Source organism: Mustela nivalis (assembly GCF_964662115.1).
Source record: "Mustela nivalis genome assembly, chromosome: 2".
Classification (NCBI taxonomy): Eukaryota; Metazoa; Chordata; class Mammalia; order Carnivora; family Mustelidae; genus Mustela; species Mustela nivalis.
Genome location: NC_139021.1, coordinates 85,664,864 through 85,677,366, shown reverse-complemented (window position 1 = coordinate 85,677,366; position 12,503 = coordinate 85,664,864).

The window sequence follows — 12,503 nt, the reverse complement described above, 5'->3', positions numbered from 1 at the left end:
TTTCATAAATTCTTACCATTAAGGTCCCAGGATCCTGGATTCCTATTCTTTCCAAGGTCAAAGTTTGAACCCATAAGTGACCCTCATATCCTTCCATAAATTGTGTCTTTTTGATTAATCTAAATCAGGTTGTTTCTGTTAGTTAGAACCTTATTAATTTTGAACAAATATAGAAACATATTTGCTAAAATAAACTAAACATTGATTTCTGTAAAAATATTTTCCTGCAAAACTAAAACATTGTTTTATCTGTTTGGGCATTAAAATCCACCAGGGGGCAGAAAGGATTTCAGCTGAATTTTCTCCAATGCATGTAAAGCAAACCACACCACTCAGTTCAGGTTGAATTTTAAATGGACAGCTATTTCTATTTTAATCCAATAGAATATTCATTATTAGAAGAGGCATAAATCGATTTCTGGAAAAAAAAATTGAGCCTTAGTTAGACATGTTTTCAAGCTTTCTAAGTAAAATTTTAGAAATAACTTATGTAGACAAACTATTTCAAAATAAAACAGGACGCATCTCTAATACATCTATGAAGGCCACATTATCACCAGATAAAGTAGGGTTTTGGGGGGTTTTTTTGTACAATACTTGCTAAAGTAAATCAGGATACAATTATGTAAAAAGTGCAGAAAAATACAAATCAACTTTCAATGATTGTGTTGGGCAAGAAAATTACACATAATTTGTCTTGATTTTTCTATTCAGATTTTTCTGAAATATCTTTAAGTTATTTTAAATTATTCAACCATAAAGAATTAAACTTGTTTTTAAATACAGAATCTGTAGAGAAGTTCCTAAATTTTAAGGGCAGCCCCAAATAAAATATAGATTGTCCTATAAGAAAAAACATCATTAATGATAAATTTATAATGAGAAAATACTATTTAATGCCTTCAAATTAATTTCTAGGGTTTCTTGGGTTTTGAAGTTTCTTGCTATCTATTTCTTTAGTCTGTAATTATCTTTGTCGAAGAAAAGTCAATATATTTATAACAAATTTATGAGCCCTTGGGATTTCTGTCCACTTGATGGTAGGGACTAGAAGATGTGGGGAGAAAGGTGTAAATCTTTCCAGAGAAGGTAAAACCTACTCTGAGATTGAAAAGATAACGGTGCAACCAGGGAGGGTAGTGGGGTAATAAAACACTGAATTTATAAAGAAAAATCAATAAATATTCATCACAGTTAAAGTAACTTTTATAGACAAGTTTCTAATAAATTCTGAAGGAGTTTATTTTTATTTTCTAAAGTGGAACATTTAATCGTCAGTCTAGATACACAACTTTCAGGAGCTGCCCTTTACACATCTAGAGCTTTCTCTTCTATCTCAGTTCCAAAAATGCATTTATTTGCTACCTGCCCGAGTGTGAACCAGAGGTGATGTCAGCCATGAGCATGATAAGAATTCAGGCTTCTGCTGATGTGTATTATCTGTAAAGAATCTGTTTGGGTTTCCCAACTAATGTTTTTTGGTCTAGAGAATAGTTTGGAACAAATTATAGTATTTGCTTTGCCCAAAGGAAATGGCAAAGTTTCAGAAGTACTTTACTGATCCATTATTTGCTTATTACTTTCAACATAAAATTGCTAAGAATAACAAGAGATGGTTCAAAAGAAAGTCCATCTCTCAGTTTTAAGTAGATAAACATGGAACACAAAGGTTTTGTAACAAAAGTCAACGAGCTATAGCTAAGTTGAGAACTGATTGTTGTTTTTTTTTCTTTTTTCTTTTCTTTTTCTAATACCTATGCTGTCTCATGGAAATGACTTGTGTTAGTCCTGGAATCATGGAGGAGGGCAAGCCTAGGACCAGTATCCAGCCAGAAGTTCACAGCAATATTTTAGCGACCAGATGATGAACTCCTAAGACCATAATGGTAGGGGCAATTTGCATACTACATGCACACTGTACATCGGGTGTATTTCACTTGTTTATTTAGCAATATGTTGTGCTGGGTAGGTTCTGATACTTTGCTAAGTGTCACCTTCTACCTCCTACAAAGCCTGCTCTACTGATTTTTGTGTATCTCAATAATTAAACAGGACCCAACTTCTCACATGTTACCCAAAACTCCTTGGGCCTTGCGTTCCCCTCCAACCCTGCCTTCTCTCACATTTTGGCCAGATGCTTTGAGATTTTTGGAGAATAATCTAGATTTCAGGCCCTCCACTTCCTTACTCCCATTATGTCACAACCCACTACCCTAAAACCTTTGTTCCCAAACTTACTGAAGTTGCTAGCACCAGTGACATCTCCATTCCCCAAAAGCTGTTCCTCAGGACCTGAGCCCCCCCCCTTTTTTTTTGGCATCTCATGCTATAATTTTCTCCCAGAGGCTTCAGTTAAATCAGTGGTTCTTAACTTAGCTGGGTGTCATGGACCTTTCTACAATTTAATGAAAAGCCATGGATCTTTTCTGGAGAAAAATGAAACATTGATAATATAAAACATATTATATATACAGATTATAGGTATATATACTATGTGTGTGTATTCCATTCACTTTCAGAAGGGATTCACAGATTACCTGGTAACATACCACTAGCCTGAGACTGAGAAATTCTCACTTGAATTCTGATGGCTTCTTCGCAACATCCTCTATGTCCTCTCTACCTGGATGCCCCGCAGGCCCTTCAATGGCTACTTGTTCCTAGGTAGCTGCACTCCCTCCCCTCAAGTCTATTTTCTACCATCCTCTGTCTCTATACTTCTATTGACACCAGATAGCACATACATACCAAAGACAGATTTTCCTCAAGGTTGGAGCCTGTCTGAGGTCATTTCACAAGAAGTGGATCTTGCCTTTGAACAGAAACTTCACTTGGCAGTTAGGGGATGTTCTAGCATTCTGGACACCTACTCATAATGACTAAGAACCTTAAGAAGATTTTTTTTAAGATTTTATTTATTTATTTGACAGAGATCACAAATAGGCAGAGAGGGAGGAAGAGAGAGAGAGGAGGAAGGAGGCTCCTGCTGAGCAGAGAATCTGGGATCGCGACCTGAGCCAAAGGCAGAGGCTTTAACCCACTGAGCCACTCAGGTGCCCCTCAAGAAGTTTTTTTAAAAATTATTTGTTTTCCTTTTTGTTTCAAGATAGAACTGAAGAAACCTTCCTGGATACACCTCCTACTCAGAGGAGGGATTAGCCCCATTGTTAAGGGTTAATCTTCCAACCTTTCATGGACTCTGCCTCCTATTACAACTATTCATCAGAGCTGCTCTTGGTCACCATAACAGTTGCTGTTCCACCACGCTCACAAGTATGAAAAAGTAACTGCTCTATTAAACTGAGGAAGGAAGGTGCAAGGATGATATCATCTGGTACTAATTCACTGACCACTCACTCAAACAAATTTTTAATACCAAGCTCCTGAGATGTGCAAGAAAAGAGGGAATATTTTGCTGACCAGATGCAGATAGATGGACATAGCTTTTGTTTTTTAAGATTTTATTTATTTATTTATTTGACAGACAAGTAGACAGAGTGACAGGTAGAGAGAGAGGAGGAAGCAGGCTCCCTGTCGAGCAGAGAGCCCAATGTGGGGCTTGATCCCAGGACCCTGGGATCACGACCCAAGCGGAAGGCAGAGGCTTTAACCCACTGAGCCACCCAGGCGTCCCTAGAATGGTTTTTATACCTCAAATTGTTCTTCCTTTCTCTCTTTCTCCCCTCCATTCACCTTTCTGCCCATTATTGGCACAGGCTGAAGAAGCTAAAGACTGTCACTATTGTCAAAGATCAAGAGGCATCTCAGGGTACACTGAGAGATGTGGACATATGGTTGTCTTGCCTGGGGTTCCACAGCATGGATCCCAGGAGAAATTTCTAGGAACAGGGTATTAGGGACTGTTAGGGCAAAGACAAGGTAAAATTCAAACTGATAGTAAATCTCCTTTGGGACCAGATAGAAGAGGGAGCCAAGATTCTTCAAAAAGGATAAAAGGAAATCAAACCAAAGAAACTCCCAAGTTAAAATGTCCATCATATGCCAAAAAAATAGCAGTTCATGAGCCAAAATTGTTTATTTGGCTGGCACAGTGTGGTAACATTTTTCTAGTTAAATGTCAACATTTAGAAGTTTAGATATTTCACATCAAAGTCCAAATTCCAGCAATCCTAGAAAACTCAAAAGGAGGCTGCTTTCTAACATGGCAGCACTGGCCAGCTCTGAAACCCACCCACCACCGCTGACAGGTTGTGAAAACCAGCCACTGTCCCTGTGATCTGTTTGAATCATTTGCTTTAGTCACCTGGCCTTACAGGTACTTGATTTTGCATGCACAAGTTTAAATGGCTCTCCCAGTTCTACTACTGTGTTCATGCCTCTTACTTGGATAAACTGAAGGAGTTGCAAAGGGGAAATGTGGCAGACAATCTGTCCTGTGGGTTTTGACTCACTGTCTTTCCATGAAGCACAAAACACGAGTTTACTGCATGACTAGACAGCCTCTCAATAGTGTTTCATAAATCGTTGTTTGCTTTTTATTATAAATTAAAATATGTTCTTTAATCTCCTTAATTGGATTTTGCGATAACTATTTATTCTTCATTATATAAAGCACCTACTATGAGCTGATCACTCTTCTAGGCTCTAGAAATATTTCAGAAGATAGGTGCTTCTCTTTCAGACCCAATTTATTGTGGAGAGATAGATAAGAGAAACAAATATCATTATTACAAAGAGTGATAAAAGATATTGAACAAATTAAACAAGGTAATATGGGGAAGGGCTGCTTCAGAGAGGGCTAGATGTTCTAATCAATTAACTATTTTTTGAACATACAGAAAAGTGATAAGACACATACACGCCCCCCATCCCACCCCACCCCTCAAAATCACACATGCTTCCTGTCTTCTGCAGGACTCTCAAGGACTGCATCTTGCCTTTAAAGAAAAGGTTGTACTGGGGCACCTGGGTGGCCCAGTCAATTAAGTGTCCAACTCTTAAGTTTGGCTCAGGTCATGATCTCAGGGGTCATGAAATGGAGCCCTGCATGGAGCTCCATGCTGAGCATGGAGCCTGCTTAAGATTCCCTTTCTCCTCTCCTTTTGCCCATCTGCCCAACCCTGGCTCACTCTCTCTCTCTCCCTCAAAAATTAAATAAATAAATAAATAAATTTTAAAAACAAAGCAAAGGATGTACAATAGAAAGAGAAGTGGAAGTTCAGGTAATTATGCAGATAGTTCAGATTCACTGGGCGGTCTTGTGAAACCCGTAGGTGACTAGTTGAGAGCAGCCAGCTTAATCGATCTAGCTCTCAGTATTCTGGAGTAAACACTGTTAACCTACTGTTTTGTCACTTAGACAATGAGATTATTTCTGTGATGTGTGGATGTTACTTTGTTACTAAGTAACCATTCATATTCTACCCTATTCATCTTTCAACCACCTATTTCCCCATGTGAGAAAATTTTCTCTATGGAGACAAATTAAGGGTTTCTTTATTGACTACTCTCTCAAGCTGTTGAGTTTAATATAATGAGAAAATGAGTATCAAGCAATAAAATAAACATCTTTTTAACTGGAGATATTTTTAATCTATCCCTGCAGGCTTTAAATATGTGTGTGTGTGTGTGTGTGTGTGTGTGTGTGTCATAGAATACATTTCTGAGGCACAGCAGTCATCTGTGGGAATGTTTAAAATCTAATTTCATAGAACTCCATCTGAAATAATTTATCTTACTGAAATCATACTAATCATGAAGCCCCTTTAGGCTATCTTTTTTATTTCAGCCACATATGTCTCACCATTAAGTTCTTATTTGTCATTATTCAATAGCCTCTTCACTTTAATAAAAATAACACTCCAGCTCTTAGATGGTTATGAGGAAAAACTACTTCATTTTTCCAAATGTTGTAAAGATTATAATTACTATGTTAAGTGCAATGAACTAAAAATATGGTATTCTTCTCATTCTTTACTACATAGCAATATTGTAAAATTCCATTCTGCCCCCTTCCATGTTTTTTTTAAACATAATTGTCTTTGTCCATAGGCAAAATAAATAAAACAAAAAAATTGAAAATCTAAATTTCACAATATTCCCAAAGCCAAAGGCACTTTTGAGCTTGTTTTTCTGATCGATAAAGGAGTAAGTATGTTTACATATATAGACAGGATACACACAGTTATGGGAGAGACCAAAGGAGCTGCAAAATAAAAGCACCAGCTAGTGCAGACGTACTTGTGTCTGTGACGCCAGCACAAACAATGGGAATAAGTAGAGCGAAGTCAATGACTGCACTGTCTGTGCCCTGCTTTCTACTTTAAAAAGATGTGGGGCAGTTTACTGGGTGCCTCAGTCAGCTATTTGGCTGACCTTGGCTCAAGTCATGATCCCGGAGTTCCGGGTTAGAGCCCCAAGTAGGGCTCTACACGCAGCAAGTAGTCTACTCATCCCTCTGCCTTTCCTTTTGCCCCCTCCCTCCACCCCCACTTATGCTCTCTCTCTCCAATAAATAAAATCTTAAAAAAAAATAATAATTAAAAGTAAAAGGATGGGGTTTTTTATCATTTTTTGTAGGTTTCTCATTTTTTCATTGTTGTTTTTACATGAAACTATTTTAATGTATCAGAATATGTTGTTCAATTCTAAACAGCAAGCACCTGTATGGCTTAGCCAGTAGAGCACCAGACACTTGATTGCAGTGTCATGAGTTCTATCTACCCCTACACTGATGTAGAGATTACTTAAAAATTCTAAATAGAGGAGGAGGAGTCAAAATGGCAGAGAAGTAGCAAGCTGAGACTGCTTCAGCTAGCCGGAGATCAGCTAGATAGCTTATCTAAAGATTGCAAACACCTGAAAATCCATCGGCAGATCGAAGAGAAGAAGAACAGCAATTCTGGAAACAGAAAAACAACCACTTTCTGAAAGGTAGGACCGGCGGAGAAGTGAATCCAAAGCGATGGGAAGATAGACCCCGGGGGGGGGGGGGGGGGGGGGGGAGGGGCCGGCTCACGGCAAGCGGCGGAGCAACGGCGCACAAAATCAGGACTTTTAAAAGTCTGTTCCGCTGAGGGACATCGCTCCAGAGGCTAAACCGGGGCAAAGCCCATGCGAGGTCAGCGTGGCCTCAGGTCCCGCAGGGTCACAGAAGGATCGGGGGTGTCTGAGTGTCACAGAGCTTGCGGGTATTGGAACGGGAAAGCCGGCTACAGAAACAGAGCCGACATCTCACAGCTCGGTGTTACCTTGAACCGGTCGCAGGCTCAGTGAGCTCGGAGCGCGGCCGGAGGTCAGGCAGACGGGAGTAACTGGGCGCTGTTCTCTGAGGGCGCACTGAGGAGTGCGGCCCTGGGCTCTCGGCTCCTCCAGGCCGGAGACCAGGAGGCCGCCATTTGTATTCCCGTCCTCTGGAACTCTACGGAAAGCGCTCAGGGAACAAAAGCTCCTGAAAGCAAACCCGAGCGGATTACTCACCCCGGCCCCGGTAAGGGCGGTGTAATTCCGCCTGGGGCAAAGACACTTGAGAATCACTACAACAGGCCCCTCCCCCAGAAGATCAACAAGAAATCCAGCCGAGACCAAGTTCACCTACCAAGGAGTGCAGTATCAATACCAAGGAGAGCAGCAGAATTCCAGAGGAGGAGAAAGCCAAGCACGGAACTCATGGCTTTTTTCCTGTGATTTTTTTTAGTCTTGCAGTTAATTTAATTTTTTCTTCTTCATTTTTTGTTTTTATTTTTTTTTCTTCTCGCCTTCGGGTAAAAAAAATTTTTTTTTTAACTGTTACCTTTTTCTTTTTTACCGATTTTTTACTAGTTTATCTAATATATATATTTTTTCCTTTTTTACATTTTTCTCAGGTGTTTTCTTTTTTTTTTAAATTTTTTTCTTTTCTTTTTTTTTTTCTTTTCCTTGTTCTTTTTTTTTCCTTTCTTCCTCTTTGAACCTCTTTTTATCCCCTTTCTCCCCACTCACGATCTTGGATCTCTTCTAATTTGGTTAAAGCATATTTTCCTGGGGTTGTTGCCACCCTTTTAGTATTTTACTTGCCCCTTCATTTACTCTTATCTGGCCAAAATGACAAGACGTAAAAATTCAACACAAAAAAAAGAACAAGAGGCAGTACCAAAGGCTAGGGACCTAATCAATACAGACATCGGTAATATGTCAGATCTAGAGTTCAGAATGACAATTCTCAAGGTTCTAGCCGGGCTCGAAAAAGGCATGGAAGATATTAGAGAAACCCTCTCGAGAGATATAAAAGCCCTTTCTGGAGAAATAAAAGAACTAAAATCTAACCAAGTTGAAATCAAAAAAGCTATTAATGAAGTGCAATCAAAAATGGAGGCTCTCACTGCTAGGATAAATGAGGCAGAAGAAAGAATTAGTGATATAGAAGACCAAATGACAGAGAATAAAGAAGCTGAGCAAAAGAGGGACAAACAGCTACTGGACCACGAGGGGAGAATTCGAGAGATAAGTGACACCATAAGACAAAACAACATTAGAATAATTGGGATTCCAGAAGAAGAAGAAAGAGAGAGGGGAGCAGAAGGTATACTGGAGAGAATTATTGGGGAGAATTTCCCCAATATGGCAAAGGGAACGAGCATCAAAATTCAGGAGGTTCAGAGAACGCCCCTCAAAATCAATAAGAATAGGCCCACACCCCGTCACCTAATAGTAAAATTTACAAGTCTCAGTGACAAAGAAAAAATCCTGAAAGCAGCCCGGGAAAAGAAGTCTGTAACATACAATGGTAAAAATATTAGATTGGCAGCTGACTTATCCACAGAGACCTGGCAGGCCAAAAAGAGCTGGCATGATATTTTTAGAGCACTAAACGAGAAAAAAATGCAGCCCAGAATATTATATCCAGCTACGCTATCATTGAAAATAGAAGGAGAGATTAAAAGCTTCCAGGACAAACAACAGCTGAAAGAATTTGCAAATACCAAACCAGCTCTACAGGAAATATTGAAAGGGGTCCTCTAAGCAAAGAGAGAGCCTACAAGTGGTAGATCAGATAGGAACAGAGACCATATACAGTAACAGTCACCTTACAGGCAATACAATGGCACTAAATTCATATCTCTCAATAGTTACCCTGAATGTGAATGGGCTAAATGCCCCTGTCAAAAGACACAGGGTATCAGAATGGATAAAAAAACAAAACCCATCTATATGTTGCCTCCAAGAAACTCATTTTAAGCCCGAAGACACCTCCAGATTTATAGTGAGGGGGTGGAAAAGAATTTACCATGCTAATGGACATCAGAAGAAAGCAGGAGTGGCAATCCTTATATCAGATCAATTAGATTTTAAGCCAAAGACTATAATAAGAGATGAGGAAGGACACTATATCATACTCAAAGGGTCTGTCCAACAAGAAGATTTAACAATTTTAAATATCTATGCCCCCAACGTGGGAGCAGCCAACTATATAAACCAATTAATAACAAAATCAAAGAAACACATCAACAATAATGCAATAATAGTAGGGGACTTTAACACTCCCCTCACTGAAATGGACAGGTCATCCAAGCAAAAGATCAGCAAGGAAATAAAGGCCTTAAATGACACACTTGACCAGATGGACATCACAGATATATTCAGAACATTTCATCCCAAAGCAACAGAATACACATTCTTCTCTAGTGCACATGGAACATTCTCCAGAATAGATCACATCCTCGGTCCTAAATCAGGACTCAACCGGTATCAAACGATTGGGATCATTCCCTGCATATTTTCAGACCACAATGCTCTAAAGCTAGAACTCAACCACAAAAGGAAGATTGGAAAGAACCCAAATACATGGAGACTAAACAGAATCCTTCTAAAGAATGAATGGGTCAACCGGGAAATTAAAGAAGAATTGAAAAAAATCATGGAAACAAATGATAATGAAAATACAACGGTTCAAAATCTGTGGGACACAACAAAGGCAGTCCTGAGAGGAAAATATATAGCAGTACAAGCCTTTCTCAAGAAACAAGAAAGGTCTCAGGTACACAACCTAACCCTACACCTAAAGGAGCTGGAGAAAGAACAAGAAAGAAACCCTAAGCCCAGCAGGAGAAGAGAAATCATAAAGATCAGAGCAGAAATCAATGAAATAGAAACCAAAAAAACAATAGAACAAATCAACGAAACTAGGAGCTGGTTCTTTGAAAGAATTAATAAAATTGATAAACCCCTGGCCCGACTTATCAAAAAGAAAAGAGAAAGGACCCAAATAAATAAAATCATGAATGAAAGAGGAGAGATCACAACTAACACCAAAGAAATACAAACTATTATAAGAACATACTATGAGCAACTCTACGGCAATAAATTTGACAATCTGGAAGAAATGGATGCATTCCTAGAAACATATAAACTACCACAACTGAACCAGGAAGAAATAGAAAGCCTGAACAGACCCATAACCAGTAAGGAGATTGAAACAGTCATTAAAAATCTCCAAACAAACAAAAGCCCCGGGCCAGACGGCTTCCCGGGGGAATTCTACCAAACATTTAAAGAAGAACTAATTCCTATTCTCCTGAAACTGTTCCAAAAAATAGAAATGGAAGGAAAACTTCCAAACTCATTTTATGAGGCCAGCATCACCTTGATCCCAAAACCAGACAAGGATCCCACCAAAAAAGAGAGCTATAGACCGATATCCTTGATGAACACAGATGCGAAAATACTCAACAAAATACTAGCCAATAGGATTCAACAGTACATTAAAAAAATTATTCACCATGACCAAGTGGGATTTATTCCAGGGCTGCAAGGTTGGTTCAACATCCGCAAATCAGTCAATGTGATACAACACATCAATAAAAGAAAGAACAAGAACCATATGATACTCTCAATAGATGCTGAAAAAGCATTTGACAAAGTACAGCATCCCTTCCTGATCAAAACTCTTCAAGGTGTAGGGATAGAGGGCACATACCTCAATATCATCAAAGCCATCTATGAAAAACCCACCGCAAATATCATTCTCAATGGAGAAAAACTGAAAGCTTTTCCACTAAGGTCAGGAACATGGCAGGGATGTCCATTATCACCACTGCTATTCAACATAGTACTAGAGGTCCTAGCCTCAGCCATCAGACAACAAAAGGAAATTAAAGGCATCCAAATCGGCAAAGAAGAAGTCAAATTATCACTCTTCGCAGATGATATGATACTATATGTGGAAAACCCAAAAGACTCCACTCCAAAACTGCTAGAACTTATACAGGAATTCAGTAAAGTGTCAGGATATAAAATCAATGCACAGAAATCAGTTGCATTTCTCTACACCAACAGCAAGACAGAAGAAAGAGATATTAAGGAGTCAATCCCATTTACAATTGCATCCAAAACCATAAGATACCTAGGAATAAACCTAACCAAAGAGACACAGAATCTATACTCAGAAAACTATAAAGTACTCATGAAAGAAATTGAGGAAGACACAAAGAAATGGAAACATATTCCATGCTCCTGGATTGGAAGAATAAATATTGTGAAAATGTCTATGCTACCTAAAGCAATCTACACATTTAATGCAATTCCTATCAAAGTACCATCCATCTTTCTCAAAGAAATGGAACAAATAATGCTAAAATTTATATGGAACCAGAAAAGACCTCGAATAGCCAAAGGGATATTGAAAAAGAAAGCCAACGTTGGTGGCATCACAATTCCGGACTTCAAGCTCTATTACAAAGCTGTCATCATCAAGACAGCATGGTACTGGCACAAAAACAGACACATAGATCAATGGAACAGAATAGAGAGCCCAGAAATAGACCCTCAAATCTATGGTCAACTCATCTTCGACAAAGCATGAAAGAATGTCCAATGGAAAAAAGACAGCCTCTTCAATAAATGGTGCTGGGAAAATTGGACAGCCATATGCAGAAAAATGAAATTGGACCATTTCCTTACACCACACACAAAAATAGACTCAAAATGGATGAAGGACCTCAATGTGCGAAAGGAATCCATCAAAATCCTTGAGGAGAACACAGGCAGCAACCTCTTCGACCTCTGCCGCAGCAACATCTTCCTAGGAACAACGCAAAAGGCAAGGGAAGCAAGGGAAAAAATCAACTATTGGGATTTCATCAAGATCAAAAGCTTTTGCACAGCAAAGGAAACAGTTAACAAAATCAAAAGACAACTGACAGAATGGGAGAAGATATTTGCAAACGACATATCAGATAAATGACTAGTGTCCAGAATCTATAAAGAACTTAGCAAACTCAACACCCAAAGAACAAATAATCCAATCAAGAAATGGGCAGAGGACATGAACAGACATTTCTGCAAAGAAGACATCCAGATGGCCAACAGACACATGAAAAAGTGCTCCATATCACTCGGCATCAGGGAAATAAAAATAAAAACCACAATGAGATATCACCTCACACCAGTCAGAATGGCTAAAATAAACAAGTCAGGAAATGACAGATGCTGGCGAGGATGTGGAGAAAGGGGAACCCTCCTACATTGTTGGTGGGAATGCAAGCTGGTGCAGCCACTCTGGAAAA